The sequence below is a fragment of the Cynoglossus semilaevis genome, chromosome 4 (assembly GCF_000523025.1).
Source record: "Cynoglossus semilaevis isolate Cse_v1.0 chromosome 4, Cse_v1.0, whole genome shotgun sequence".
Taxonomy (NCBI): domain Eukaryota; kingdom Metazoa; phylum Chordata; class Actinopteri; order Pleuronectiformes; family Cynoglossidae; genus Cynoglossus; species Cynoglossus semilaevis.
The window spans coordinates 15,291,906-15,298,588 of NC_024310.1; positions in this window are offsets into that span (position 1 = coordinate 15,291,906).

The window sequence follows — 6,683 nt, forward strand, 5'->3', positions numbered from 1 at the left end:
ATGTGTCTGTGTGTGTGTATGCAGTAAAACACACAACTCAAACTAAAATTAGACCCTGAAGACTGATATTAGCTCACTTCCCACATATGGAACCAAACTCTGTAACCAAACCAAACACGCTCGCACACACTTACCTTCTCTAACACACACACACACACACACACAGTTGGGATTGTTAACTGTGACTCATTAATGTGTATTTTTATTGTCCTGAGATAAGCACCATTCATCGCCCATCACTGACATCACAGACTAAAAATGTTCTAATGAATCCAGTCTTCAGTCAGTGTTACCGTTGGACCAGCGTCCACCAGTTCTTCCCTCAAGTGCCACATGTTGAAACAACCATTCATACTCACATTTACGTTGTTCAATTTAATAAGTACAAGAGCATGATCTTAGTCATAACTGCTGTCATGTATTTATTTCACAATTGCCATATCACCAGACCCACTGACACCGAACTACACCGTGGTCTGACTCTGTGTTGGAGGTCAGGAAGTCATGCTAACCTTCTCACTGGAGAGAGTTATCAGTCTGATCCATTAATTTCGAGTATTAATTGCTGCCTCAGTGTTAAACTGTCTGTCCGCCAAGTTGAGACAAACAAGATCTTTCCCAAATTTACCAAACCATTCTTTGTGGGTTGTTTTTTTTTTAACTCTACCCACTCTCTTTTCTCTGCCTTTTTATTTTTCTGTCCATATTAAGCCTGGTGACTAAATGCCACCAGACGAGCCATTTATAGAGAAACACACAGACGGACAGAGAGACAGAGGGAAGGAGAAGCAGGGGGAGATGGAGAGGGAGGAGGCAGAGAGGTGGAGGTCATTTGGTGTCGTGGGAAGAGATTTAAAAAAAAAAAAATGCCGGTCCACTCACATCTTATCCACACATCTAGTCTCTTAGCTAGGCAAATCTGAACCGCAGCAGAACAAACATGTGAACGTTTCCTTTCACAGTTTGTCTTCACACAGAACCTACAGGAACTCATTCATGGGGGGTGGGAGGGAGAGGGTAGTAAAAGTCAGAGAATACTGGACGTTAGAGACGGAGAGGGTGAGAAGAGAGAGAGAGGGAGAGAGAGAGAAGCCAGTGTCCAGAGTGGAACTGATCTGAACTTTTAAAGAAAATATCATTTTAATTTAATAAAAACTCAAATGGAAAATAACAAGAGGTCACATGACCTTTCTGACTGTCTAAGCAAGGACAAAAAAGACAAAGAGACATGAGCCAAACGTACCAATGTGTGATGACAGTGAAATATAGAAGTATATATTTTACTGTCATAACACACTGGTCATTTTCTTCTTCTTCTTCTTCTTCTTCTTGATTTTCACTTGATTGTGTGTTGTACAGTTTTTACACCTACTTTTTATTTTAAAAATAAATTCTTCTTCTTCTTCTAATGATGGAATGGTGTTTTGGTTACTTTTTTTTAATCCAGTTTTGATTCTGTCTGAACATTGTAACATTGTCATTTTAACAGTCAGTCAAATACTGTGCAGAAAGGATTATGTTTACTTTCAAAGTGATTTCCGTACACATCATGAATCATGTCTTCACTTTCTCTGTTTAAAGATAAATAAAAGGTGTGAATTTTCCTTTTCTACGTCCTCAACAATGCTGACACCTCTTTTCAGTATGAGGTAATGTTTCGATGCCCACCAAAGACGACCTTCACACGCAACAATTCACTAAGTATGGAAATATGACGCAGCTTTGTGATTAACACGCACACACGCGCGCACACACACACACAAAACACTGTAATCTGTTGTGAAATGATTACAAGTCACCTGTCAGCTCACCTGACTGATGTCAGACCCTGTCATTACTGACTTGTTGTCATGGAAGCAGGACACAGTCTGGTTTCCAGTGATGGTGTGATTGGACTAATGTTTACTGAATGAACGTTCCATTAATATTGTGATCTACCATCACTATAACTTTTTCATATTTAGTCGCTTGTTTTCTTCGTGGTGATCTGTGAAGAACGAAGCAGCTGAAGGAGGATTTGAATGTTTACTGGGCCCAGGGGCCGAACAAGAGTTTGTTGTGAAGTCATCAGTTCACACACACACAGCCAACAGTCAGCAGATGTAAACAGGTTGAACTTAGGCTCACACTCAGGAATATTGACCAGGCTGTATTTAAACAGCATCATGACATATTATTATACACAGAAATGATCACAGGTTCTGGGTTGTTTTTTCACCATGATCAGAATACCTCCATCAGACTGAGGCTGAGGGCAGGGTTCAATATTAAACAAGGATGGAGCAATGTCGGTGTGTGTGAGAGAGAGAGAGAAAGAGAGAGAGAGCGTGAGAGAGAGAGAGAGCTTGAGAGCTAGAGGGTGTGTGTGTTGGTGTGTTTGTATACGTTACTCATTCAGAACAAATACACATTCTCATGTTACTGTTCTTGTGAAGTTTTTTGACCCAGAACCGTGTGGATGGATTTAACTAACACTAACACTGAGTTCAGATTTACATCCCCACCCTGAGACCAGGTCTCAACAAATGAGGTTGTGATGGTCCAGGGCCAAAGGACATATATTCACCTACTGTTATATAATTTATGTCACCCACCGGTTCTGCAGGGCAGACCACAGGATGGCTTTACATAACCATGGAAACGGTTGAGAGGTGAAAGAGAAACGGAGTCTTGATTTGAGATACGTTTCCAGATTTTAAAACATTTTAATGTTGTACGATCATCAGTCTTTGAACGAACTTTAAAGGTCCAACAATAATTAGTAACACGGCCAGGAATAACCCTATATGGCTACCAAGGACAGGGAGTTGCACACACACACACACACACACACACACGCAGCAGTTCACATGCCTATGCTGTAAGAGCATTGCCAGGAAAGAGGAGTTGTGCTGACACGTCTTTAAGGAATGTTTCCCTCAGTCTTCCATACATACACGCAAACATGCGCGCACACACAAATACAAACACACAACAGTCCACCTGTCAAATATGTTTGATACTGTGACATATCTGGACACATGGATAGTGACTGTAGTGTGACAGGACCGCGTGTTGATCCTCCTCTGTCTCAGCCAAGAACTGAACCCAGTCCACTGAGTAGACCTCCAGTCGAGGTGCTTGATTTCAGTAGACCTTCAGTAGAACACAGATTTCACAGATAACCAGTCGGAACCTGTTTTTGGGGACTTGAACCGGTATCCTTTGTTCTGCTGACATTTGCACCCCCGTTCTTCCTGAGGTAAACAACTCTTTTCCAGAGTTTTTATGTTCTTATAAGCAAACTGAAGTATTGTTTAGTTCCATAGTCTGCCCCCTCCTGGACTACTCTATTACCACATCTGGTCAAAAAATGTTCAAGTGAATATTTAGTTTGACCCTAGAAACAGTTTGGAAAATTTGTCCATAAAAGACAACTCAGACCCTGGACCTTTGACCTTTAGCCAGACTTCCATGTTGCCCTTGCTCTTGTATGCTGACCCATCAACTTTGCCTTCTGGGGGAAAGCGCCTCCCAGGCCAAAGTCACTTCCTGTTGTCTTCCTGGGCATCGACACATCAGACAGAAGGTCAGGGTTCCATGGTCTAATACTCTCAAGGACCTTTGAAGACTACGTCAACCTGGATGTTACACATAAGAGGGGAAGAAATGAATGAAGAAAAAGATAAAGACTGCTGTAAAACCAAAGAAATTAAAAAGATCTGGTTAAGGAACTATAGGAAATTAGTTTTCAAATCTTCTTCTTTACAAAAACACTGTGAAAATAAACTTAGAAGAAAGACAAAGGCTAAAAAAACCCAAAGAAAACATGAAAGAAATAATTTCCAGCTTGAAGAAGAGGAATGCAGAGTTGCTCGGCTTTGTCTGCCACAAACAAACGTGACCGACTGACCAACTTTGTCCTTTTCCCCCCACATCTCTTCTTTCTCCTCCTTCAATCTCATCTTCCCGTTTCAAATCCCTCTGTGGTTTTTTTCTTCATCATCTTTCTTCTCTTTTTATTTCTTGCCTCTGGTCTTCATAGTTCCATAAAGACAAGGTTGAAGACCATGAAGAGTGGTTGTTGGTTTGATGTCAACACTGACAGTGCTGTGATGGTCCTCTGTACTGAGAACCTGCCTAACATGATGTGGTGTTTCTGTGTTCATAAATATTTAGGAGGGATGATGTCATATTAGAAAAACGTAATTATTGCCTTTATTATCCCTCAAATGAGACACAGAGCAGACATTCCTCCTCAACCAATATTCAGGGAAGAGGTATTTATTGCACCAATAGTGGAAATTTCTGTGGAAGCAGCTGCTGACGTCTGAGACTTCAACCTCGGTTTTAACAACTGCCTGGATTCCACTCTCCTGCCACTAACATGCTTTTGCCCCGTGGAGCACCACTGAACACTGTAGGCTGGGGGCATCACCAGCTGCAGCCCATTGACAGAACACTGGTTCTGACCGGCTCTGACCGGCTCTGACTGGCTCTGACTGCAGAGGTGAGCTCTGAAAGGTTTTTAGTTTAAAGGTATTTACAATAATAAATGGAACAAATAATACAGGTATAATAATTAACAGCTGTGAATGTTGACCTTTCCTTGACCTCCATCCTATATAGACCAAACTGAATTATTGAAATAGTTTCAACATAGCACAGAGCAGTTTATTAATATACCTTATTAATACCTTATTAATATATTCTCGATTATTTATCATGTATGTAATTCAGTGTTATTAGTGTTGTCTTTGATCAATAATTAAAACCTGAAGCTCTGACATACGGCCGTTACCAGTTCATCATTAAGGAGCAGGAGCAGGTCGAGTGTCCAACCCCCAACCACCAGACTTTCCCCTTGACAGAAGACTGACTGCTATGATGAGCAGACTGAGGATTCTTCCAGTGAGCCTCCTGCTGGCAGCCATGTTTTCATGTGTGTGTGTGTCGGTATCAAATATTCTGAACTCACACTTTCATCTTCTCTTTCCTGACATTTCTTGTCGCAAATGTTTTTCTCTACGTTTTCGTAACAGAATAACAAAGATATTTTCTTTATTAACAAACGACTCTCTTTGTTTCCTTTTTGTATAAAAAAAGCTCAGATACTTTCTCATATTCCTTCTTCTTCCCCCTCTCCTCTGCCCCCTTCCCCCTCTCTTCTCCCCTTGCCTGGTTGTCTCTCTTGGCCCAGGCCCTGTTTGTGGTACTAAGGCTCAGTTGTCCGGTCACGATCCAGAGACCACAATGTGACCAACATTTAGATCTTTGGGTCTCTCTCTCTCTCTCTCCCTCTCTCACACACACACACACACACAAACACTTGCACATACGCACATTGAACACACCATGGCTGTAAATGCTTCTTGGCAAAGATGTGGAGCCATTAAGTGCTTCTTGGCAAAGATGTGGAGCCATTAGGACAACATGGCTTGGCCAAACCACAGCACACACACAAACACACACACACACAGACACAGCTGAGCTCCGTGAGTCTGTAATCAGCAGCAGGGCTGGGATACTTCTCTCCTCTTCTCTAATTAAAGACTGTAGAGGCAGCAGATTCTGACTTCATCAACCAGATACCGCTCCTACCTGACTGAAATGACATGAGAAGCTGCAGGTCCAGTCGATGTTTTACCATCTGAGCCACAGGTGTCAGGTGAGTTCACCAGTTTCATTTTCAAGGTGACTTCAGCACTGATGAGAATAAATGGACTTTTTGTCAGAGGAGGGATGAGGTGTTTCTGTCATACTCCGACTCACCCCCTCCCCCTCATCACCACCTCTGAAAAGGTTTCCACTCTGGTAACCCATCAGAGATGGTACTTGGTCCAAAAAAAGCTGAACTTGTCAATTGGCCCAAAAAGCGACAGAGATGACTGTGGTGAGACTACCGCAAGAAATGTTCTGCCACGTTAGAAGAACCTGAGCATCAAAGGAAGTACAGAGCAGACGGGTATTTCCGGTTGATTTGAAATGAGTTAATACCATATTTCAGAATACAAATCAACAACCTTCAAATACACATACACATATTCTGTCCCCTGTTGTGACAGCTCAGTGCTGTAGACATGGCACTGGTGTGTTTCTCTCTCTGGAGCAGTGCTACTAAGAGGTCAACATTCTTTTTAGTTTCCATATTTATCTTTTAAAATAAAGTTAATAAAACGTTTTATTGTAGTTGACTGAATTAGTGCTGCATGGCTACTATATATGGCCTTAGAGCAGTGTCACCTCCTTCTCCTCCTCCTCCTACATCTTCTTCTGCTGCTGCCCTTCTGTTTGTCTCTATATGTGGCCCTGCGATTGGCTGAACTGGTGTCAAGGGTGTATCAAGCCCTCGCCTGTTAACACCAACCCTGTTAAGGAGTAAGCTGTAGATAATGGATGGATGAATACTTTCTCCACCTTCATCTTCATCAATCTTCAGTCGCCCTGAAGATCTCACAGCCTGTATTCATTCACCATGTTTAATAACGACCACATTTCCACTGCTAATAACACAGTGGCAGCGGCCATCTTGGCTCTGTGTGTCGTCTCATTACAGGCTTTCTGAGAAAGTGACAGCAGTGTGGTGGCGTGATGCTTCCAAACCTCCAACGCAGATCTGTAAGATCTGAGTTGGAGAAATTCAGCCTAGATTCAAAAAGATACTGGAGAAGACATGTGAGGAGGATGACCTTAAAATATATATA